General features: G+C 39.1%; 1 protein-coding gene and 1 non-coding gene across 5 annotated transcripts in view; one reads left to right on the forward strand and one right to left on the reverse strand.

Moving 5' to 3' along the window:
• The window catches only part of LOC149222277 (uncharacterized), a 361,030-nt gene that overhangs the window by 173,053 nt on the left and 161,318 nt on the right, over positions 1 to 26,659 (reverse strand). The window lies entirely within an intron of this gene.
• On the forward strand, positions 22,710 to 22,790 carry TRNAL-CAA (transfer RNA leucine (anticodon CAA)). Its single transcript has one exon. It is a non-coding gene; the product is annotated as a tRNA-Leu (tRNA).

The raw sequence follows: 26,659 nt of genomic DNA on the forward strand, positions 1-26,659 counted from the left end.
TTTTCAGCTAACATAGTCTCTTCTTCAAGTTTGCTTTTAATCTCTTGTTGTTTACCTTCTCCAAGAGCTATCCTTGTCTCACCATTTGCATTAACATTCTCCTGTATTTGTTTTTCATCAATAACATTAATTGAACTCATTTGATTACCTTTCTGAGACAGTATTCCTTCATTCTTCATCAAAATAAGATCTTGATTCCTCATCTCTATGACAGCGTCTTTAAACTCCTCCATAGACTTTTCCTTCTGTATGCAGTCAAATTCTTCTTCTGAGAAGTTTTCTTTGTCACCTTTTACTTCTAGATCTTCATATCCTCTGAAGATATCTTCAAAACACTGCTTTCTTCCTGCAATACTTGCCATCATATACAAACTATCAGTTTTAAAAACATAAGACCATGTGGTCTCATTGGATGCTTCAACCATCATATCTCCTTGTTGTTCCAAGTTCTCTTTATGACTCAAAAATTCTTCGGTGGTCTCCTCTTCAATCTCTTCAAGCCCTTCACTTGGTTTCTTGGTATCTTTCCCCAACTGCATATGAGACCTATCTATCTCATCTTCTTCTAGAACTGAATTTACATTTTGCTTGTCTTCTTTCACCTTTATGACAATATCAGCAAATTATCCTTCTTTACATGTTTCACCTACAAACATACACAAATTGTCAAATTTAAAATCATCAGACCTTTTGGTCTCACTTGTAGTTTCAGTCTTCACGTTTTCATCTTCAGTTTCTCCCAGAATTTCTCCCTGTTCTGGTAAAGAAATGTACTCTTCCATTTTCATTTCGAACTCAACTTCTTTGAGTTTTTCCCTCAGCCACTTTACTTGCTCTTGTTGTAGCCTTCTTGGCACCCCATGCCACCTCACTGGCTTCTTCTTCAAGACCCAACCTAGTCTCTGACTTTCCTCAAGTATCCTCCTTAATGCATCGAGTTGTTCTTTTAACTCTGCAATATCTTTGTCAATTTCCTCTTGACTCATCCTCTTATTATTTGCCTTGGCATCCTTCTTCTCATATCCTCTACTGTGGCTTCCCTCTGAACCTCTGCTATGACTATCAGTAATCATCTTCTTCTTCTCTTCCTTCATGAGCTCCTCACTCATCTGCAATAAGCCTTTGCAACAGCTAGTCCTCCTCGCCACAATCTTACTTCACTAAGCTCTCCTCACTCAGTTTTTTGGTAAGCACGGGTCCTCTATCTGGAACCTCTTCTTGAGCAACACCTTTGCTCCTTCTAGGCTTCTGCAATCTCGTGAGAACACTTCAGCTGTCCTCTCTCTCTGTCCAACCTCTTGTTGGATTCTTCAGGTTCACTGCCACTTCTCCTTCATAGTATTTTCCTTACTCTGTCTTCAAGAACACATCTGGTTCTCCTCTCACAGATTCTCTTGCTTTCATCTGTGCATTAGTGTAAAAACACACATAATTTAAAACAGAACATATTACCTCACTTTCAAGATCTCACATCACCTCAGTGTGCCTTCCTTCTGTCAGATTAGAATCTGATCCTTCCTCTTCCCTGCATAAACACCTTAGCACATAACTCTGTTTTTAATTCTTTCACATAGAAATTTTATGTTCTGTTTAACCCCAACAGTTTTATTTACAAATCTGCTCTGATACCACTAATGATGCAAGGTTACCCCCGCTTATACCCACAGTATGCATATAAATGCATCCACTCATTAGTCCTAGGTATTTAACTCTCAAAGGAGTCAAATCATCAACCACAAATGGTTAAGGCCCTCTTCAATCAGTTCCTTTATATCGGAACTCAATCACCCCACCAAAACCTCCTATCGAGACAATTTAACCCTTCGTAACCTTCATAGAAGACTTTATTAAAGCCTTCCTTCTAATTCCTTCTATCGAGAATTAAAACCCTCTTCAATCCTTTATAAAACCCATAAGCCGCATATATATCAACCTTTACCTCTTAAAACATTGGTTAATACATATATTTACACATAAAACCTTTCATCAGCACTTTTCCTTACAAAAACAATTAACAAAGAAAAACATACACAAATCATACCTTTTTCCGCTTTATACAGCCCTTGCACAATCTCTAAGGCTACCTTGATCACAATCGGCCATCGCTCCCTTCGCGGGTCATATATACAAGCCCATCACCCCTCTGACTCCGATATGCAACTATCGAAATCGTTAACATATGTTTTAGCCTTTAAAAGGCTCGGCACAACACTTTCACGTTTACAAAGGAAAACCCCACCCGAACCCTTTGTTCGAACTTCAAAAACAATTTACTCGGATTTATACATTCGTCGGGTCCACCTCCTTCGAGCCCTTCTACAGCTCCGATCTCCGAACTTTTCGATCGCTAATTAGCGATTTATTTCTATCGACGCATCGGCATTCCAATAACTACTAGCTCTTAATTCCTCCGATTGCGAATTAGCGATCAATCGTGACCGTCGATTTGGTTCACGACCCGACGATTGTGATTAACTCGCGTGATCGCATTTTGCTCAACCTCAAGGCCTGACTCCTTCCACTTCCATGCATCGATCCGATATCCTTATGGACCCAATATGGATATAGACCATTCTTTATAGAATTTCAAGTCCGTATTTCCCAATCCGACTGTGTTTTGCGCTCATTTTTTTAGTGTAAACTGGCTTTTACACTTGCGGGACTTAAGCTTTGTAAATAACTCCGTCGATGCGATATTTCGCTTTCCTCTTCAGCAATATCATCTGAACCATTGATCTTCAAATCCAACAGCTACTGAGCATCAATTCTTCATTTCCTCCGCTCGTTCCTTTCACTTAGAATTTACGTTGTTTTCTTTAGCATTTCTCCATGGTTCGGTTCTTCTTCAGGTTTCTTCAAAGGGTTCATTCTTCTGCTTCCACTACTCAACTTCTCTGAGCTTAACTCCTAAGCGAATCCTCACTTTGCTAACTCTCCAGAGCTTCACTCTGCTTCCTCAATTGGATTCAATGACCCATTTATGATTCCTCTGAATCATTCTGCTCCTTTGTGCGTTCTTCAGAATTCTGCCTACAACCACTGTTACAGAGCCTGCGAATTCACGCATAAAACAATCATTTCATACTTATTCCACACATATACACAGTACCAGAATAGCTCATTGTATATACAAATATGAACAATTGATACATATCGAGACTCTCAGTCTCCCACGGGCCTGTTCTTCAATATCGTGGCCTCTTTTTTAGCTCTGCTCGTAGGCTTACATATATGCCAGAGAGTTTTGTTAAACTCATCCTAGTTCGACTCCTAAATCTATTGAACTGACTCCTAAATCCTCTGTCCACTATGCCTACTTCTAGTTTCAATTAATTCCCAAAAGCTTTCCTTATAGTTCCTCGAATCATGCAACTATTTAAGAGTTATAATTGACTTTGGACTCTTGTCATTGATTTAGCACTCATGTTCTCATTTATTTGAGAGCATTTACAACATCCTCACATTATCTAATTAAATCACTTGAAAGCCTAAATATTACATTAACTTGAGACTTGGTTTATTATATTTTGTATGAGTCAATAGAAGTGTCAAACAACCCTCCAAGACAAGTACTAGCATCCTCCTACTGGTCCGCTTCAAAGAAATAGTAATTTTTTCATAAAAAGGACACGTCGATTCAGATGAAGTCATGTCGGCTAATTATGAGACTCCAACCACTATAAATAGGTAGCTCGGCCCAATCTCAAAATGCAGAAATTTCATAGCAAAATTTCAGTAGAGTTTTGCGGTTAGAGAAGTGCGAGGTACAAAAAGGGTCTTGGATAGAGAAGTGTGAGGTACAACAAGGTTTGCGGTTATAGAAGTGTGAGGTATATTAGGTTTGAAGCAAAAGGTGCAGTGAAGTACAACAGAGGAAAGAGGAGTATAATCCAAGCTCCTCTCTGATTTGTTTTTGAGTTTATATTCACCTCCACCGAGTTTACTTGGAGCAAAAGAAGAGGAGCACAGTCTCCGAGTTTATTTGCAACAGAAGGAAGGCCAAAAGAAGGTACAATCTAGAAGGAAGGCCAAGATAAGTAGAAGGTCAAATCTAGAAGGAAGGTCGAAGGTTTGAAGCTGAAGAACGTCGAAGAAGAAAAGGAGTAGAGAAAAGGAAAAAGAGCAGAAGGTTGACTGTCGTTATCGAAGGATCTCATCAAGAGAACTTGTGTCTTGGTCTTGGAGTGGCAACTAGGTCAAGGGTCTTGGTCTTGGTATTTGTCAATTGGAATCTCTATAAGAAGAATTTGTTCAGGTTTTTCTCTCAAATAGTGAGAGGTTTTGGCCCTAGCTGATAGCCTACATTCTGTGCCTCTTGTCTCTTTATGGTCTATGCATTGGTAGTTGTTTGATGAAGAAGAACACTAATAGCTTAAGTAAAAGAAGACTCTAATCTAAAGAAGTAAAAAGCACTCACAAGCAGTTACCAATAGAAGAGAAATCACTTAATATCGATGCCCTAGATTTCTCAATAGTTCCAAGGTCCAACTTCAACAACAACAAGTTCAATGATAGAAGAAGAGGAGATGATAAAACAAGAGGTGATGATCAAAGAAGAAGAGATGCTCCTGATGATCGTGAAGGAGGCCATCGTCCACAAAAAAGGTCAAGGAACTCCAAGTACGGAAATAATGCAACTACTACTCAATTTGAATATGTTCTTATTTCTGCTCTTTCTAGTTCTTCTCCTCCGGATTCGTGGGATGTTGGTTGGTAAATAGTGGGACTTCTAGACATTTCTCTAGACACCGGAGAGTCCTCTAAAATCTAGCTGAGAGGGAGACTAATCTAAAGATTATCCTTGGGGAAAACTTTAATCATCCTGTGAGCGGCTTTGGTTATGTTAAATTTCATTTAGACTCTGGGGAATCTATTCTTCTTCATGATGATATGTATGTTCCAGGATTAAAGAAGAACATGGTATCTATATCTACCTTGGAAGACAAAGGGATGTGCATTGCTTTCATAAGAGGAAATGTCCTCACCTGGCCTATGGAATCTCGCATGAGAGATGCCTTCACCTTGGGATCTAGAATTGAAGGACTCTATAGAGTCAATGGAAAACCACAGCAAGCATTGGTTCACGGTAGGAATCATCAAAGTTAGCTATGGCACAGAAGGCTAGCACATCTACATTATGAAGCCCTTCCTAAAGTTAGAAAATTGATTTATAGAATGTATGATGTTCAATTTAGCCATGATGGTGTATGTCTAGGATGTGCTAGTGGAAAGATGTTAAAATTGGCAACTAGGGCGAAACTCCATGTGGGTCAGCTTATTTATGGAAGCTGATATTTTTATTGGATCCCTCTCGTCGAGAGGTGTAGGATTGATCTAAAGATCATTCGATTCCAATAAGTATTTATGGAGATATGAATTTATTTTGATTATGGATTTATCATCTAGCCGACCAGCAACTTGGGTAGGCTCAGAAGCCCAAAAGACATGCCTATTCATCACCTACGTTTTAGTATAAATTGAAGAGGACTTGAGGTCATTTGGGGATACACATTCTTCATGTGTTTGTCTTGGGTTTTTGGAGAAGGTGAGACACTAATGAAGGATGCCCTAAGATGATGCCCTAATTTACACGCTGGCAAATAATGAGGATATACGCTGGTTAATACATCTAAACGCAGTCCTAGCATGGAGATCCGTTCATAGCAATAAAGATATATACAGATCCGTAGTAAATGGAACAGCAATGCCAATATATATTCACGGCAATAGAAATATATACATGCTATAATATTCGCAGTAAATGGAACAGCAATGGAGACACTTGCATATACGAAGCAAGGCACATACGCTGCCATTCATAGAAGACCTATACGCACAACAAATACATCTATATGCTGTCCAGTTCAAGCACATATGAACGCAGTCATCGACCACACAATTAATATGTTGTTCATTGAGACCTAGCCGCAGATCTAAGGATCTAACTACGGTCTTAATGATACCCTAACACGCAGTCATATGCAGCAAATATTACACGATGTACGCAGCAAATATTACATGATGTACGCAGCAAATATACGCCGGTCATATGCAGAGATGGAAGCCGTTGCAAGTGAACACACAGCTACATTCGCAAGAATGAAGTGAACACACAGTCGCTGGTCAATAAGACATGCATATACGCTGGAGGCATATAATATACGCAGCAATAATACGCTGTGAAGACATATGTATATACGCTGGATATATCACGCAGTCATATAATACGCAATATGGGAATGATGGAACACAATCATGGACATACGCAGGCCCTAATACGCATAGCATGGATAGAGGCACAAGATTCAAGGATATATATACACGCAGGTGGATTCATGGATATATATACATCCAGGTGGAATCATACACCGCAACTTCATGAATGGTTATATGCTGGGAAATCATGGTTATATATACAGTGTGTATAATGGGATTGCTTGGAATTATAGCCTAGCTGCTTTGCTAGGTTGCAAGCCAGAGCAAGCAGCTAAGGCTGATATGTGTATGAACTCCATAATGAAGCAACAGAAGGATAGCATGGGCAACATTATTAGCAGCATGATGGGCAGCCTTATGAGCAGCATGATGTATGATACATGGAGCATGGACAGTATCATGATAAATGGGCTGTATGATGAAATCATGAAGCAGCACGACACATGGGCAGCATGAAGTATGCGGTCATGGACAACTTAATGTATGGGTAGCACAGTGATCATGAGTAGCATGATGGTGCATGATGCAGCATGATGGTGCTACACGGTAAGGCGCAGCAGATGAATGAAATGGATAGGTGAAGTCGTCACCTAGGAGAATCAGTTGAAGCAGAATGTCTTCAACTGATCTCATGTATCATCGTTATAGGAGATGATCTATGCTCAGATCTAGATAAGTCAAAATATTGACTTCTTATGTAAATGTACTATCTCTCTCACTTTCTCTGTTGAACTTTGAAGAACATAAAAGAAGAATTGATCAAGGGTTTCCCCACACATTGTGGGGTTTGTCCCTAGCTAGCGCCACATATTGTGTCCTCTTGTCTTGGCATGTCTTCTGCGATTTATATTTATGTTCTATCTGCAGTTTATCTTAATATTGATGTGATTGCTAACTGTGAAAATTTAAATAAATTGCTCTAGCATACAACATACCTAAAATTAACAAAAGAAGACAAGGGGACCATTCCCCTCAAGCAAAAGTAGGGTCAATAATATTCTGCAACTCATCCACTCTAACCTATGTGGACCCATACCTGTGCACTCCCTTGGTGGCTACCTCTATTATATAATCTTTATTGATGACTTCTCCAGGAAAACATGGATATTCTATTTGAAGCATAACGACAAAGCATTTGACATGTTCAAGGAATTCAAGGCATTGATAGAGAATCAAACAAAGAAGAGAATCAAAGTTTTCAAGTCCGACAATGGTGGAGAATATACCTCAAATGAGTTCGTTGGAATCAAGAAAGAAACTATTGCACCATAGAATCCCAAACAGAATGGTGTGGTTGAAAGAAAGAACGGGTCTATCATGGAAGTTGCTCGAGCCATGTTGCATGATCAAAAGCTGTCAAAGTTCCTTTGGGGAGAAGCCACTAATACAATGGTCTATGTTCCAAAACAAGGTTCCTCATCAAGCCCTTGGGTGCAAAACTCCCCAAAAAGTGTTTACAAGTGTAAAGCCCAAAGTTGGTCATCTAAGGATATTTGGCTGCCTCGTGTACTTTCATGTGCCAAAGGACAAAAGGAACAAGCTGGAAGCCACAGTAAAGAAAGGTATGTTTGTTGGATATTGTGAAAAATTTAAAGCCTTTAGAATATAAACCATAGGTACTCTTTCTGGAGCAATATGGGACAATGAAGCATGGGGATCTTATTGGAGCTGGGATCCAAAAGAGACTTGGGCATTAATTACTTGGACCATATTCGCAATCTATCTGCATACTAGAATGAATAAGGGTTGGCAGGATGAGGAACCGGCAATTATGGCTTGTTCAGGATTTTTTATAGTTTGGATCCGTTATTTGGGGGTCAATCTATTAGGAATAGGGTTACACAGCTATGGATGGTTGGAACCATAAATGGACCGAATTCCTGGAAGGAAAAGGAAGGATAGATTCGATCCAGTTCTTTTATGTGATTGATAAGTGACATCAATAACTGGTACAAGTTATTTCAAGTAGTGATTATAGAATGATGGAATCACTACTTGAAATAACTTGAACTATATTAGATTCAAATAAAAGAAAGACAATTTGAACCATTCCTATCATTACCAACCACAACGAAAAGAAATATAAAATGAGTATGAGGTAGCAATTCCATGTTTGAATTAACCCATTCCCTTTTTCCAATGGAACTCCGGCTACTGAAGCATACATGTACTATAATAATGCGCTTACCCATGTAGGGTAACCGGGTATGTGAAAAAATTGGCGATTTCATTGTATAAGCGATGAAGAACCCTAAATAGAATACTATTTATTATCCAATATTCCTGAACCTAATGTTGGTCTATCAGATCTCTAGAGACCTATACTTAAAGCTCCGATTAGCGGAAAGATAGAATTACTCGCAGTGTATTGTGGCCAAATAGAAACGTCTTCCCCCCCCCCTCCCTCCGTACGGATAGAAGTGGGTGAACGAAAATTTATTCCAGTTCCCGCATAGGAAATAAAGGTATAATATACTGAGGATAACTAGCTACTGTATATTGCTAACATCAGTAAATGCAACAATCGAGGATTTTGAGTAATTGGCCAAGCAACTGAAATGGCCAAAGTGGTAACAAATCCTGTCAAATAGGTCCAATGGAAAATCCGTCAATTCCCATTCTCCAATGAAAATCAATAAGTCCAGTTATACTCTTTATTCTTTCAATTGGATCAATAATTTATCAAATTGGAAATGGTAATGGACGGAATGTATATATAATGAAAAGGAGTTAGAGTAAACAAATACCTAGAGTATACCATCGAATCAGATCATTCCCTCATTCTATGGGTGGGAAATAATGGGACTAAGGAACCCCAGATATAGGCAAACCAACAATTATAGTTGAGCGAGCCAAGGTAATTCGCTCATTATAGAAGATACTTTGCATCTCCACTGATAAAACCCATACTTGATCCAAGATCTCAAGTATGGGTTTTTATCAGTGGATAAAAAAAATATTAATATGAAATGGATTTAACCTTTTTTATTGTGCATATTGATCAGTAAGCTAGACCCATACTGCGCGTTGTCTCATGCCATAAATAAACACGTACACTCAAGAAATCTGTTGGACAAGCGGATTCACACCGCTTACAACCTGCGCAGTCTTCTGTTCTTGGAGCAGAAGCAATTTGCTTAGCTTTACATCCTTCCCAAGGTATCATTTCCAATACATCTGTGGGACAAGCTCGTACGCATTGGGTACAACCAATACATGTATCATAAATTTTGACCGAATGTGCCATTGGATCTCCATTAGTTAGTAAAAAGTTTTAATTTGATAAGATCATATATAGCCAAATCTTCTAATATATGCCCAATAAAGATGGCTAATAACGGGATATTATGAATATAAAACGAATCAATAATTGTAATCTCCATTATATTTGGAACCGATCTGTATTTTTTGGATCATTTCGATCCCCCCAGATCACCCCGAATATGGCCCAATCCTGACAGGTAATTTTCCTAATGATTTTTATATGGATCAATCATGTTTTTGATCGACCGTAATACTATAGAGATTTTGATAGATTCTGGTCATATAGAATAGATATATCTTCTGAGATATACCTTATTTTTTTATAAGGTATAGATATACCGATATACGATACTTCATCACCATTTCGACAAATGAAATTGATCGATACGAATTGATTATATGATACGATGTCAGTAGCTGATAAAATAGCTGTTTCAGCGTCTACAATAGCTATAACAAAGATCGATAAGATGCCCCTGGCCGGCTATATTTTAAGATAATCCGAATATGCTACTGAATTTGAATCGACCGTATGCAGTATTGGGGACACATAAGTGCTCTAACCATGTTTCGACTCGTAATACCAATAGATAATGAAGAAAGCACCTCGAACTCGAATAAGTGTATGCTCGAGCATAATAGATCAACCCCTTATACCTTTATCTTCTCAGATACAAAAGTTATATTTAGTTTTTTATTTTCCATTATCTAATGATCTTCTATTATAAGATCAGGAATAGAATTATACTTCTCATCATACTTATTACACGAAAAAGATATCCACGTGGATTCATTATGTGCACGAGAATTTCCAATATTCTGACTCATGATCGCATTCACTAAAAAAAAAAGTGACCTTATCCACATACCTAATCGGATTGAAATATTTGTATTTCAATGGATCTAGGAATTACATGAACTGGTCTATAATTCCGTCGGTTGATAACAGACCCTGATCAATAATACATGTGACATTCTTAATCAAATTATAAATATCCTGATCCTTATTTATGATCCATCCGGAAAAAAGGTATGGTCTCGACCCATCAGTCCTCTCTGATCGAATCCAAACTGAATCTGAAGAATTGGTAGAAATTCTTTAATCAGTCAGAATGTTCGTCCATAGTTCCTTCAGACAGACAAGTTAAACTTTGAATTGTTTTAATTCTCGAATCTTCGATCACCGATATTGGTAAACGTCCCGGAGCAATATAATCATAATTTCATTCATGACGATCATACATAGGTCGGGAGTTCATATTCTTTCAATCATAAAAAGAAAATTTGATGAACAATACTCAACACAATTTCCACGAAAGATGCAAATTCCAGAATAAATACTATAAATTACCAATCGTTCGTTTTTCCAATCAACAACGGGTGGATTAATCAGGCATAAACGCATACTCCACAAGCAATACTTTGAAAGAATCCGAAGTGTATTCATCCACGAAATCGAGGATGGGAGATCCGATTTTTATAAGGAGATTTAATAGTCATATGTAAACGATTCATGTGATATAATGATTATGCATCATTCGCATACCTGTAGCAGAAATAGATCATATATCATGTCCCTATCTCCAAAAATAGAAGAGAATGGAGTTTTAAATATAAGAATAAAAAGTTTGAGCATCGATATTCGCCATGAAAAAAACCAGGCTATAAAAAAAAACTATACGACCCAACTTTAGCATAATCACTCTGCTATAGCTAGCCCTTTGGGATACATATTTCCCGATCGATCTTTTCGGCGCATTTACCTTTATTGCCTCTGCGAACATAGTAGCGCAATAATCCCATTGCGTTACATAGGGGAGATATTGTTCGGTTCTAAACAATTTGCTTCCTACCCCCCCTATGTAAATAATCTGATAGAGGTTCACAGCCAATAAAACTTTACCATCTAGCAATAAGTCGAAGAACAACGTGTATCGATGGATAATGAGGACCCATACTTACCATCAGGGGGTCTTTCAGCAAGCATGATCATGTGTAACCCCTCTTCGATTCGTTTTCTAAATGAGAAAAATAAAAAGAAAAAAGAACGACTGGATCCTGGATCTCTAAAAATTGGATTGGAATTGAAAACTTCGAAATTAACGGGTTTTTAGCCCACGGATACCCAATTGACCAATTAAATCATCGTAACGAAGTTTATCCCTCTTGGATAGATAAACCAGAAGTTGCTTACATTTGCTCAAAATTTTCCACAAACCCCTTTGGGATGAACCAAGCTTACCCTTCCTTTATTACTGCCCACCACACAGAACCACCATCACTGGCTGGATACACTTAATGCTGAACCCTTACACGCCTTAGCTTCGATACAGCATTGGCACAGGCGTTCAAATAGAGCAGTGGTGCACGGGCGTTCGACTACACTTCCTGAAAGATTCGTACTCTGATGAGCTGATGAACCAATCAAGTGGGTGAAATTCAAGTGGTGGTGGAATCTATTTATGGAGTTGTGTACTATTCAATTCTATCTGGTAGGGATAGGGGGAATTAGTCTTTATTACTTACGAGCATGCCACTTATATCCTTGGCTAGGCAGGCGCACGTGCAACCCTCCCTCTGATTGATACAAGCAGACATGCCTTATCATCCCGACCCCGATATATGCCTGGCCATAATGCCATCGGCCATATCCCTTCCCTGGCCCCTCTGCTTTCCCATAGCGGCTATAAGGTTATCCCTATATCTTCTATCTTCTTTCTTCCCCCCTCCTTTTATCCCAATCCCGATCTCCTCGGTACTTAAACAAATTGCAAGTGTGAGGCTTCTAAACACCATTTCAGTTATAAATAGAAGCCATGGGCTGCACTAAAAGGAAGGAATTCATTAGTAAGGTTATGTTGGAGGAATGCTTTTGAGACCATAAACTCTCACGAAGCTCTTTCTCCCTTCCTTGCTTACATTTGCTTGGTAGCTTCACCTAACTACTCCCTCGAGACACACAATGCCATCAGGTACCTAACGGAACACATGTGGCAGAAGATTGATTCTTTGGGCACATGCTCATCAATCTAAATAAGCATAAATGACATATATAATGGTGCTTTCCCTTCTTGGCCGACCACGGGAGAACGCAGCCGCGTCTAGACGCTTTAGTATGAGGCATAATCTCTTAGTGCAGCTCGAAGAAAGGTAAGGTATAACCTAAAGGTGATCTTCTATAGCTATGTGGGGAGCTTATTGATTCCCATTGCTATCAGTGATGCACATAACGTGTTTTTAGAAGTTGAGTTCTGGCATTGCCTATTGTTCCAAGCAGTGATGCCCCGGTAACGGATCCATATCCATATATCGTAGCAGACCCATTTAGAGATAAAGATATAGACCCACCCCCAGTTGTTCGCCCGGAACCACCATAAGCAGAGACACAAGCAGTAGATCCACCAGCACTAGCGGTTGAACTAGTTTACCCCTAATCATACGCAGCCGGAGCATATACATTTCGAGATCGAGTAAAAGCACTAGGAGTAGAGGTATATATATTATATAATAGTTCCATCACTGTTGTTTATGGGGGTAGATAACGGCTTCAAGCTTCACTAAGGGCCTTTACTACACGCGCATCATAAGACAAATCTAACCAAGGTCCCGGAGGGGCTTGCGCTTCTGAGGGCAAGGGGAGCTGATAAAATCAGAATAGATGCCGGGAAAGGTGATGGCTTTCTAGGGAAGGATACTTAGCGATACAATGGCTATCAAACTCGAAAGTGTGCTACCTCTGCTTTTATCGCCTATGACGGTGGTGGTAGTGATGGTGCAAGGTCAGGGAGGGATGCTACAGGGAAGGATGCTAGGCTAAGTGATAGCTCTGCTACTGGTGAATCTGAATCTGGATCCGGAAGAGAATAAACACGTCCAGCGATAAGATGGACCCTATTGATCCGGAACCACACATTGAAGTTTATAGACCGGTTGTCGAACCAATTAGAAAGTCAGTTCGAGAGCCAGTTCACTCCGCAGGGGGATAAGCAGTTTCACTATCAATGATAACATAAGCATCTGAGCGCGCATCTGAGCAAGCATCCGTAGTAGCGAAAGTAGCAGCCAGGGTAGAAACTACCACAGTGGTTCCAGTTCCCATACCATTACGATCCCTGTCCCTGTCACCATCAAAGAGAGGGGCGAAGGTAGTTCGAATGGGATACATGGATGCACCCACCATTGGACATTTAGATCTTGCTTCACCCACTGGTCCTTCTCTTTACGCCTGCAATGGACCTAGAATCTTAGGCCTAGTCGAACCATACCAAGATTAGCCCAAGCAACAAAACCCTTACCGAAGCGCATCAGTAGCAATCTTTATCCTCGCATCAGTAGCAGCCATCTGGAATTTGTATTCCGCGCATCATTACTTTTGATTGAAAAATCGGGTCATCAATCATATAGATCAGTAAATCAATAAGGTAACAATCAGCAGCAGTCATCTAAATAATCAGTAGTAAAGTGGCCTGAGTGGAGAATGTTGTAAGGTAAGCTCCTAAACCCCCTGTATTTATGGCTAGAGAGTTAGCCGCCCCCCCCCTTCCCTAAGGCAGTGATCTCTCTGGAGAAAACAGAGGTAAGAGCGAGTGCCCTTGATGTCATTGTATCATCTGCCGCCCCTTGGGAGATGGTGTTAAGTTCCACCGCCTCTACTTTCTTTATCCGCCTTTGTGGGAGAAGCCGTGATAGTCACTGTAACTACGGCTGCCTTTGTGACTGAAATCAGAAATGAGACCTCGTGAATGCCGTCGATAAGTAGTGAATCCTTTCGTTGTGAGTTTGGGGTGTGGGATAAAAGATGAGAGGGAGGTGAGTGGGAGTTGTAGTTTGGTACTTAAGGCACCTAGAGCAGCTGGTAACTTTCTTTAGTGCCTTTAGTGAATGTTCTAGTGAAGATCTCCAGTCCCCCATACCAGATCCTACTCTAGAGACGGAAATACCCACATTAATAGCAGGTCGGATCCCGGCATTGAATAGATCAGCCGATGAAAATATTTGTCCATCGGTAATGGAAATTGCATTAGTGGGAATATAAGCTAAAACATCTCCAGCTTGAGTCTCAACTATTGGTAGAGAAGTAACACTCCCCTCACCTAACTGGGAACTTAATTTAGCTGCTCTTTCCAAGAGACGGGAATGCAAATAGAAAACATCTCCCGGATAAGCTTCTCGGGCAGGTGGTCTTCTTAATAGAAGAGACATTTGTCGATAAGCTTGTGCCTGTTTGGAGAGATCATCATAAATGATTGATGTGTGGTGTCAAAGTTTCTCCTGTATAAGGGGCGAGATATTGTAATGTAGCGGGAGAATCCGCAGTTTCCGCTACCACAATGGTATATGCCATTGCGCCACGTTCTTGGAATGTATTAACTACCTGAGCCACGGAAGAAGCTCTTTGACCAATTGCTACATAGACACAGATTACATTTTGACTCTTTTGATTAAGAATAGTATTTGTAGCTACTGCTGTCTTGCCGGTCTGTCTGTCCCCAATAATTAATTCTCGCTGACCACGCCCTATAGGAATCATAGAATCAATAGCAATAAGCCCCGTTTGAAGGGGTTCATATACGGAACGTCTTGATATAATACCTGGAGCGGGAGATTCAATCAGTCGAAATTCGGAAGCTGAAATTTTACCCTTACCATCAATGGGTTGGGCTAGAGCATTTACAACACGACCCAAATACGCATCACTTACTGGTATCTGAGCAATTTTTCCTGTTGCTCTCACGGAACTACCTTCTTGTATCATCAAGCCATCGCCCATTAATACAACTCCAACATTATCCGATCCCAAATTTAGGGTAATGCCTACTGTACCATCTCCAAATTCCACTAATTCCCCTGCCATTACTTCATCAAGACCATGAATACGAGCAATGCCATCTCCTACTTGAAGTACGGTGCCAAGATTACCAACTCTTACTTCGTTGTTATATTGTTCGATCTGTTTCCGTATAATACTACTAATTTCGTCGAGTCTAATACTTCCCGTTAGCACTTATTCATTATCTGTTCAGAAATAGGTCCTTAACCTTTTTAATTATCTATTGAGAAATAGGACCTATAACAACTAATCATTTGTGTTCATCATGGTTCTAAGCAGGCCAATATTGTGATCGATCGTACGTAAATGTAACTCAGTATTCAAACGACTATTCAAAGTTCCTATAGCTCTTCGTAAAGCTTCGCGAGAAACTTGTTGTCGGATCTGGTCAAATGCTCTTTGTTGTTCGGAGTAAATCGTCTCATTCTTGGGATCCTCTAATTGTTCCAAATTCTCAGAAGCAGTATTGAGGAGATCCTCTTTCTCTCGTTCTATTTGGGAGTTTCCATTTACCTGGATTTCGTCCGCTATCATTTCCACGTTCCTTAAGCAAGCCCGAGCTTTCTCGAGCTGATCGATAGCTCCTTTACATAGTTCTTCCGAATTCCGAATAGTCTCCAATATTTTCTGTTTACGATTATCTAATAGATTACTTAATGAAAGTAGATTATCTATTCACAAATTTCACGAATTCATAATCTCTTCCCAAACCGAACACGAATCTTTCGATTCATTCGGCTCTCCTGCTCAGTTCTTTTTTATTCCCCAGGAACGTATACATTTCCTTCACACCAAGCTTGCCCTTTCCGTTCCGTTTACGGAAGATTAGAATCAATTTATAAAAGACCAAGATCTCCGAAGGGCTCTTCCAGCAAAAGGGATTTGCAATTATCAAGAAAGTTTTATGTTGTTTTTGTTTCCCCTTTTCTCTCCTCTTCTTCCCTCGTGAAAATTGAATCGTTCCATTCAATCAATTAATTTGTGCCTCCTCCTTTTTGTTCTATCGAATAAATTCCCTTCTGTTTAGGTCGTCAGGTCAGCATTGGAACTAAAATTGGATGGGAGATTGGGACTATTGTTCAGTAAATAGATCAAATTATTCCATTGATATGAATGTTATATATCGGATCAGTGTTGCGGGGGAGCGCCCCCCCCCCTTCGAACCCGCTCCCGAAGCGCGCTCCGGGCGGGAGCGGCTCGGGAGCGGGTCGGGAGCGCGCTCCCTTAAAAAAATTTACGCTCCCTGCTCTGATAGGGAGCGTTTCAGGGAGCGATCGCTCCCGAGCTCCCGGAGCGTTTTTTAATGCCCGGGAGCGATCGGGGAGCGATCGCTCCCTAATCGCTCCCGGGCATTAAAAAACGCTCCGGGAGCGATTTTTAATCGGCCGGGAGCGGTTCGGCGGAAAAAAATTCCGCCGGACCCGAAAAATTAAAAAAATTTAGCTAATTTTTTTTGTTTTATAAGCCCAATGGGCCAAAAACTTGTCATTACAACTTTGTTGAGCAAGTGATTGAGAGCTTGAGCAAGAGATTGAGAGCTGGAGCAAGAGCTGAGGAGCAAGGAGCCAGAGCTGAGGAGCGAGGAGCAAGTGCCAAGGAGCGAGGAGCAAGCTTGCAGAGGTATGTAACTTAATCATTTAGTTAGTTTAGCTGGTTAGGTAGTTAATTTGGTTAGTTTCATTTACCTGTTTGAGTTTAAAGATCATTAATTTAAATTAAATTAATAAATTAAATGAATTAATCCCAATAAACTAAATTAATTTGCAGATTCAAGACTCAAACCCTACAAACATCAAACACGATGGACCTGAGCATTTTTATTGGCATTTTCCTCTTCCTGGTCCCCTTTCTGGTTATTATGGTGGTGGAGAGTAGGAAACGGAGGGGGCCTGACCCTGAAGAGGTGGATGAAGAAGCCGGAGGAAGTCAAATAGGTGAAAACCCCAGTGAGGAGGATGTGGAGGGTGAACATGAGGGTGAAAAAACTAAACAAGACCAAACTCCATTGTGGAAATATGTTCAGAGGCCTGAAACAGGGAGAGGGGGTGGAACCACTAAATTTCATTGCCCCCATTGCAACACTGATTTCACAGGCTCATACACCCGTTTGAGAAGACACCTTTGCGGGAAAAGGGCATGGGATGGAGAGAAACAAATAGGAATCAGAACTTGCAACGGGGTGTCAACAGTTGATAGAGCCAAATACATAAAGGAAGAGGAGGACGCCCAATACAAAGCAAAAAGATCAAGGGGTTTCTTTGAACCAAGCTCACAAAGAACTCCTTCAGCATCCTCCCAAGGCAGTGGATATGGACATGGAGGCTCAGGGTCATCATCTTTACGCCGTAGAAGCATATCAGATTTCCTTGATGAGGGGTGTAGGAATGATGTGGATTCAAAAATTTACAGGTTCCTCTATGCAAATGGGATACCATTCAATGTTCTACGCTCACCTTATTGGCACGAAATGGTTTCTGCCATAAATGATGCCCCTAAAGGATACAAGAGCCCTGGGTATGACAAGGCAAGAACAGTTGGCCTTGATCATGAAAAAGCAAAAATATCACATTCTTTGAATAAAATGACAAGTTCTTGGACTGACAATGGGGTGTCCATTGTATCTGATGGATGGACAAATGTAAAAGGCAAGCCATTGATAAGTGTTCTTGCTGTGTCCCGAAGTGGTCCCATTTTTCTAGCTGCACATGATTACTCAGACAAGTTCAAGACCGCTATCAACATTGCAGAAGCATTGCTTGAAACAATTGAGCGTATTGGCCCATACAATGTCATCCAAGTCATCACTGATAATGCTCCTAATTGTAAGGCAGCGGGAGCAATTATTGAGGATAGATACCCGAACATATTTTGGTCTGGATGTTTGGTTCACACATTGAACCTTCTGTTGCATGATATTGTCAAAAACAAAAATGAACAATACCAATGGATTGGGGATTTGTACAAGAGAGGAAAAAAAATGATAAAATTTATTACAAATCATAGCAATACCCATGGCCTTTTCCGCAGTCACTCGAGATTGGAGTTGCTGAAGATTGCGAGGACTAGATTTGGTAGCTATTACCTCACCTTCAGGCGCCTTTTGAAGGTAAGAGAGGGTTTAGCTAGCATGGTATCAAGTCCAAATTGGCAGGTGTTAAAGGAAAGGGCTACAAATGTAGCTGACATTGCAGGTTTTGATACGGTGGAGGAGGCCGCTCTTGATGGGCAGTTTTGGACAGCTGTGAGACAGGTATTGGATTTCACCAAGCCAATTTATAACATGATTCGGTTTGCAGATACAGACAAACCGGTGATTGGCGAGGTGTATGAGCAAATGGATACCATGTTGGGGGAAATAAAAGACATTGTTAATAACAGAGATCCCGACTTGTACAATCTGATTCACGATTGTGTGTGTGAACGGTGGAAAAAGCTTAACCTTCCACTACATTGCTTGGCGTATATCCTTACGCCAAAATACTACTCAGATTCTTGGTTGGGCAAACCTGCAGCAGGGGGTGGTGTTAGGACCAAACCCCATTTAGATCGAGAGGTAACTAAAGGATATCTGGATGCATTAGAAAAGTTGGTGCCTGACAGGGAGGAATGTGCAGCTGTGCGCCTTGAAATAGGCAGATACTTCACTGGCAGTGGTTTGTATGGTAACTTCCATGCAATGGACGACAAAGATAAATTTGATTCTCTCACATGGTGGGAAACATATGGCGGCGACGGACTTTTGCGAAAATTGGCATTGAAAGTTCTTGCACAGGTTGTAAATTCTTCTTCTGCAGAGAGGTGTTGGAGCACCTACAGTTATATACATAATGTGAAAAGAAACAGGCTCAACGAAAACCGAGCAGAAAGCTTGGTTTATGTGCACTACAATTTGAGGTTGTTGAGCCATTACTGTGATCGGGCCAATGAAGATCCCACATATAAAATTTGGGACAGTCACCCTGAGGACGACAATTTAGAGGATGGCATTGTACATATGGAAGAACTAGAAGATGAGCTTGTACGGGATGAAGCTGAAGCAGCTGCAGCAGCCATGCCACCTCCACCTCCACCATCCAGTAGCAGTTCTCGGGGCCCGAGTCTTGTTCCATTGCTGTCGCCACCTCCATCGACACCCTCGCGTGGAGGCTCGAGTTCTGGTCGTCGGTCTGGGAGGGAGACTCCTAGAAGACCGCCAAGACCTACTTATACTCCTGGAGACTCTCGTGGCAAGGGCCACTTGTAGATTTACAGTTTACTTGTCTTTTTTAGTTTCTATTAGACTTGTCACTTTAGTTTTCATAACTGTTCAGTGTTGAGTTTTGAGTCCTTGACTCTTGACTCTTGACTCTTTCATATCATTATGACATTATGATATTTTTTGTAAACATTATATCACTGTGACAATGAAAATTTGAAGTTTGAAGTTGGGCCTTGGCAATTATAACTCATTGGTAATGATTGTGAATTATGAATATGATGCTTTGTGAAAGACTAAAGTTGTTTCATTTCATCTCATTATTCATGTTTCATTTTATAAATTTTTAACATTTCATATCATGTTAACAGTTAGAAGTTAGGACTTAGAAATATCTTCGATATTACTTCTTGTAATGGTTAAACTTGGCTTACAAGTACAACTTGTTACTTTGGTGATCAATGATGATAAATGTTATTGAATTGAATGTTATTTTAATTTATTATTTTACTAAGGTTGATGACGATTATAATTTCTAGATGATTGATGTGATATGGTTCAATGATCAATTTATGTTTTTTTATGTTTTTTATGTCTATTTCATCATTCTACATGTTTTTGTTGACATATATGTATCAAAAATTAAAAAATATAAAAAATATATATATTTTTAAAAAATCGCTCCGGGATTCGCTCCCAAACCGGGAGCTTCTGAAAATGGTCGCTCCCGCTCCCGCTTCCGCTCCCGCTCCCCGCTCCCGCTCCCGCTCCCAAGTAACACTGTATCGGATCAATCTCCAACTATGCCTTTGAATCCATCTCATCTTGACACAGCGGTGGAAAGAATACCCAGTTAGTTGTGCTTAGACTTCAAACAGTTCAGCTTTAACCATTCTAGTGGTCCTCCCTCATTGGTTGTTATAAACTAAGAGTTCATTTCCCAATCAATTACGAAATGCTATAGTTCTTCGCTATTCCCCATTTGGAAGTATTCGTTGAGATTATGCACTTTTCTATCTCCAAAGTGCAGCTGGTTGGGCCCAGCCATATTATTCGAATATACAACTCGCACACACTCCCTTTCCAAAATAGATCAGTACACTAAGCACCACACTTGAATTTATTATATTTGTTTCTAAAATATTGGTATTTGATCCGAAACCCCCAGCGGAAGGCCAATAACTCAAGGAAATGAAAGGATCAATTACATTTTTCATACGCTCTCCCCTCATAGATAAGGATATGTTCTACAGAATTTTGTTATTTTCTTATTTGATCCTATCTAGTTCTGGATAATAATATTTGGGATACTTAACTTAGTCCCCGGTCTTTTATAAGGATAAAAAGAATTTGCTTGCCCTATCCACTCCCTTCCTTGACGCACGCGTCATGAATCTTTCCGACCGAAATATAGTTATAGGAAGAACAATTCATTTGCTAATTATTCAGATCAGCCTCTCCTGCAGTTTAACAAGTAAATTATTGGAGAAATACTAATGTAATGACGAGGTGTAGGGATCTTTTTTTTCAGGATTAAACAAAGGGATTCGCAAATAGAAGCGCTAGGGCCACAACTAGTCCATAAATAGTTAAAGCTTCCATAAAAGCTAAACTTAGCAGTAAGGTACCTCGTATTTTACCTTCTGCTTCTGGTTGTCTCGCAATACCTTCTACAGCTTGGCCCGCAGCAGTGCCCTGGCCAACGCCAGGTCCAATGGAAGCAAGCCCTACAGATAATCCAGCAGCAATAACGGAAGCAGCAGAAATTAAGGGATCCATGGTAATCTCCTCTTACTAAGGTTGGGAAATAGTTGATAATACGACAGTTTCATCTATTGAGTGTTCACCAATGGTAAAATTATGGAACGATTTCTTCCGAACAACTAAGAACAAAAATATTTATTGATGATATCAAAGTGATAATATCAACGAATAGGGTATCCCTTATGCAAATATTTCATCATAAAAAGATTTATTCTTCATAATATTCAAAATAAAGATTCCATTTTATTGGGCATATGAATTCTTATCACGGAGAGAGAATAGACTGCGTAAGAGCCTATAAGTCATTATATATCACATGTATAGATGTGATATTAATCCATATAATCTATAAGGCTTATAATCAATATAAATGGATTAATATATGAAACGAACTATATACAAAGTAAACACGTTCGAAAAAATCCTCCCCTTAATGGGAACAAAAATTTAATCGTTCTACGCTGGTACATTCTTTACTCAAACAACTCCGATTAGTGAACCTGTTCGATCCTATTATCATATTTCTATACAAATGGACCAATCGGATCCACTCTATCTGGAGATATAATGGATAGAAGTAGTTAACTGATCTTAAATCTTGTTACCAAGCTCTTTTTACTAAGAAATCTGATTTGCTTCTACCATACATATCAAGTCATGCGTTGGTACGATACTTAGAAAATATTTTGTCTGATTAGACAGTGATTTAATGATGACCCTCCATGGATTCACCTATATAAGCTACAGCTAGAGTTGCAAAGATCAGAGCTTGAATACCGCTCGTAAATAATCCCAGGAACATTACAGGTATAGGAACTATTAAAGGTACCGGAGAAACAAGAACAGCAACTACCAATTCGTCAGCTAATATATTTCCAAAAAGTCGAAAACTAAGTGATAAAGGTTTTGTAAAATCTTCTAAGATGTTAATTGGTAAAAGTATTGGGGTTGGTTGAATATATTTACCAAAATAACCTAACCCCTTCTTTGTAAGACCTGCATAGAAATATGCTACTGACGTAAGTAAAGCTAGAGCAACCGTAGTATTAATATCATTTGTAGGTGCGGCTAACTCCCCCTGAGGTAATTTTAGAATTCCCCAAGGAAGAAGAGCACCTGACCAGTTAGAAACAAAGATAAATAGAAACATAGTTCCAATAAAGGGAACCCAGGGACCATATTCTTCCTCCCCAATCTGAGTTTTGGTCAAGTCTCGAAAAAAATCGAGAATATATTCAACAAAATTTTGACCAACGGTAGGAATGGTTTGTGGATCTCGAACAGCTATGGTAGCTGAACCTAATTCCACCATTCCCACAAACCCCTATATGACCAATCGTATATCAATACTCGAATACGCTATCTCTAACATATGTTCATTCATAGATCAGGATATTTTTCATATATATATATGAATGGAATAGAATTTCCTTTTGGGATGCCTTGATGGTGAAATGGTAGACACGCGAGACTCAAAATCTCGTGCTTAAGAGCGTGGAGGTTCGAGTCCTCTTCAAGGCATAATATTGCTCATGCTTATTGAATGAGCAATATTATGGCAAATCTCGTAGAGTATCTCAATAGATTGAGATAGATTCTCTGTTGATACGAGGTATTCCGACGATCGATTACCTACAAGTTAACGCTGTTGGAATAGGACAGTGGATCACAGGTAGGATCAGATCTTCTCTACCTAATGAGGAGTCCATTCCGAATACACCCTCGTATTATGAGGTATATTTCATTAAGGACACAGATTGAGAAGATCGATACATAGATTGACCAGATACCACCTCTATCAAGATCTTGCAATATACGGGAGTTACGACCGAACCTCACCAACTATATCCATGTCGGATCCTGTGACTCTATCCTTTCCTCTCTTCAAATAGTGTGGAAAAAAAATAATGCTAGAACCGAAATCGAGGAAATAAGGAGTAAGCATAGTCTAGTTAACTTAATGAGATATTATTAGACTATGCTTACTCTTACATGGTCGAGATCTCGGAGTGAGGAACCTCAAATTAAAGATCTATCAAGTCTTTATAGGATCTTAAATTGGAGCATATGTAGAACCTCTCATTGATTCCCACGACCCTACTGCCCGGTCAATTTTCTTTTACTTCATTCCATATTCTCCCAGCTGATATCAAATCTTAATCCTGTTGTATGAATTGAGTGTTCAATTTCATTGGGAAAAAGCCATTTATTCTCCAACAATGTCTTTGTAATTTGATCCAATAACATTCTGTTAGATAGGAACAGATTTGATAAATATTGATAACTCTCGAATAGAGTATTATAAAGAAAAGATTCATTAGATAATAACCTATTGGTTCCGAGCCATCTTTGGCGATGAATTAACGATTGGAAGCGGTCAACCCTTTCTCTCGAATTTTCGGTCAACCAACGGTTATATGAATATATAGGAAAATATGGCTGCATACGTTCCAATTGGATACCAATCGCTTGAATGCGTTTGAAATGCTCGATATGTCTATGTCTAAGAGACAATGGTTTCCACCAATTCATGACCAAAACCGAATTGATCATGGATTTTGAATCATATCTACGAAAAAAACTTTGGATACTTTTTTTAGGGAAAAAATCAGGTTGTGCTATTAATCTTCTTGCACCATAAGTAATATAAAGCCTTTTCAGCAGTTCTTCATTTGCGAAAAATTCTCGGCGTGAAAACACAGGGCGCTGCTCTTGAAATAGGAAGGAATCCCAAAGAAATCGTCTTCCTATAAAGAACAGTGGTTTCTTAGAGTATTTATATTGCTTCAGATATTGTATAGGAAATAGAGATCTGTCCATCTGTCGTTTTCTTAACGATCCGAACTGATACGAAGATCCCAATGAATTGGGTGTTTTTATATGATCGAATCTATTACTGCGAAGAAAACTAAGACGCCAGATCCTAGGAGTCCAAACTACATTCTTTATTAATTCTTCATCCATATCCCTTTGTTTTGCGCCAGGAGTAAACTTCAATTCATATTCTTTCATAAATCGTATCAGATCTAGATTATCTCTCATTTTGAGTTGAGGAGCAAATGTGATCTGATCCTTATCGGACTTACCCCGACATATTCCTAACCTAGAAAATGGAAACTCCACCAGAATACTTTCTAAAAGACTAGAAGCTATATCAAGATCATGCTCAGCTAATTTATCGAAAGGAATCCAATTCTCTCTATTTCGTTCTGATATAGACCAAGAATCTCGAGCTGCTGATCCGGCCAAGCAACCCAAAATATGGGGAAGTATGGTCAGTTCCTTCATAGTTGTTTCGGCAATCGAAGGTTCTAAATACCATTCGGACAAATAACAAAACCTTTTCTTCCATAATTCCTTTTTGGTAGATAGAGGATTCATGGGAGAATTTCTTCTAAGTGTATTTTGTATAAAAGCCTTTCCTACTTTGTAGATAATTCTTTCGTCATTTTCACTGGATCCAACCTGATTATCCATAGATTGTAAATGAAAAATTTGCCTATAAATAGCGGATCGAATTGTATTAGTGTCTATAACTGATTTATTTCGGGTAATACTAAGTATTAAGGCTTCATCGGCCAGTGCTGCTAGATCTCGTGCAGCATAAACTATGGTTATAGATCCAAATTCATCGGGAAATTTTCCCGAGTATAATCCTTTGCTACATAAAAGAATAGGAAATTCCCTTTGTCGATGTGGGATAACAAGCATTCGAATATTGATCGATCTATCTAATCGATTTGGAGCTATTAGAGCTGGATCCACTCTTTGGGGGATATGAGTCGAAGCAATAACAAGAATATTTCTCATAGAATCTTTTTCACCATCTCTAAATCTAAAGAGATTGTTCATTAATACACTAAGGAAGAAGTCAATGAAGCCAAAACCAAATAAATAGTTAGTTGCGTCATTTAAATTCAGTTCATGAATGTTTGGAATCCATATTATGCAAGGAGACATGCTTTTTGCCGATTCTAAGGTAATATGGAAATCTTCCATTTTGTCTTTCACAAAAGGATCAAACAAAGTAGGAATACGTTCAACAGGGTAATCTAAATACTCACCATACCAGAGCTTCTTCAGAGATATTCTTATTAAAGGAACATATGAGTCTGCTGCTAGACTTTTGACCAAATAGGATCGGCCAGTTCCCATAGGACCTATCAGTAAAATCCCTTTGGAAAGTAATGATCCTGAGTGGAGTTAGAAAGGTTTTCCATGAAATGTGGGGTTGGTTTGACACAATATTTGTGAAGAGGTAATCTTCTGACAAAAAGCAAGGAATACGCATCTTTCTGCTAAACAAAATGGATTGAACCTGTAATTAATTAGACCTTTTTGATAAGTGTAGGCCAAATATCGTAAGTGAATAAGCCCTGGCTGTCTAATGATTTGATCTCCAAATTCATTCTTGAATAAATTATGACTGTAAGTAAAAATTGATTCAAATTTAAAAAGGGTTTTTTCCGTCATTAGAAACTGAACCAGTAAGTTCATCTCTTTTTCGGAGATATCCATACTAGAGCACAAACCGTTCAACTCTCTTATTATAGTTATAAGCAATTTTATATTTCTATTCTTCGTCTTCCTCTTCGTCTTCGTCTTCCTCTTCATAGAAAAAAAACTATTAATAATCTGTGGAAGAGAACTGGATCTGTCTATTGTATAATAGAGAAAGCTATTAGGCACGGGAGGATTAATCTTTTTTTGCAACTCTATCACGTATGATGGATGCTTTAAATACTTTATGAGTTCAAAGTATCTCTTTATATTGATAAAGGTGAAAGAAATAACTTTAAAATATTGAAGAATAGAATACCCAAGAACGAAAAAAGGGATAAGAATCCCATATTTATACCCCCGAGCATTTAGTAATCTCATATGTGCCCATATGAATGGAACTGATGACTTCTCTCGATCACTAGTTTCCTCTATTAAAAAATCCTTGCAGGAAGGGAAAAAATCCTTGAAATTATTACTTGGAAAAAAAAACTTATTAATAAGATTCGTTCTCAATTTACATTGTATAGGTTCCCATAATGGATGAGAAAGTTCCCACAATATATTCCATTTAAGCAAAATATTATGCTTAATATTTTGCAAAATAGATACAAATGGATTACTGCCATGTAGTAATATCTCCGAAAGAGTATCTAAAAGCATATTTTCAATATATTTACACCATGCAGAGGTAAAAAACCAGGGCATATATGTTTTGAACAAATCCCATTTTGAAAAAATACTATCTATTTGAGAGATCCTATAAATATTCTGTTCCTCTTTAGATGAATTAGAAAGGGTACTCCTTCCATCTATGTCTTCGTTTACTATTTTGTTTTTTAAACATTCGGTTACAAACCAATCTTGAATACGAGGAAAAATTTCCTCGT

The sequence above is a fragment of the Pinus tabuliformis genome, chromosome Q (assembly GCF_031772625.1).
Source record: "Pinus tabuliformis cultivar Carrire ecotype Pingquan chromosome Q, CPIR1, whole genome shotgun sequence".
Taxonomy (NCBI): domain Eukaryota; kingdom Viridiplantae; phylum Streptophyta; class Pinopsida; order Pinales; family Pinaceae; genus Pinus; species Pinus tabuliformis.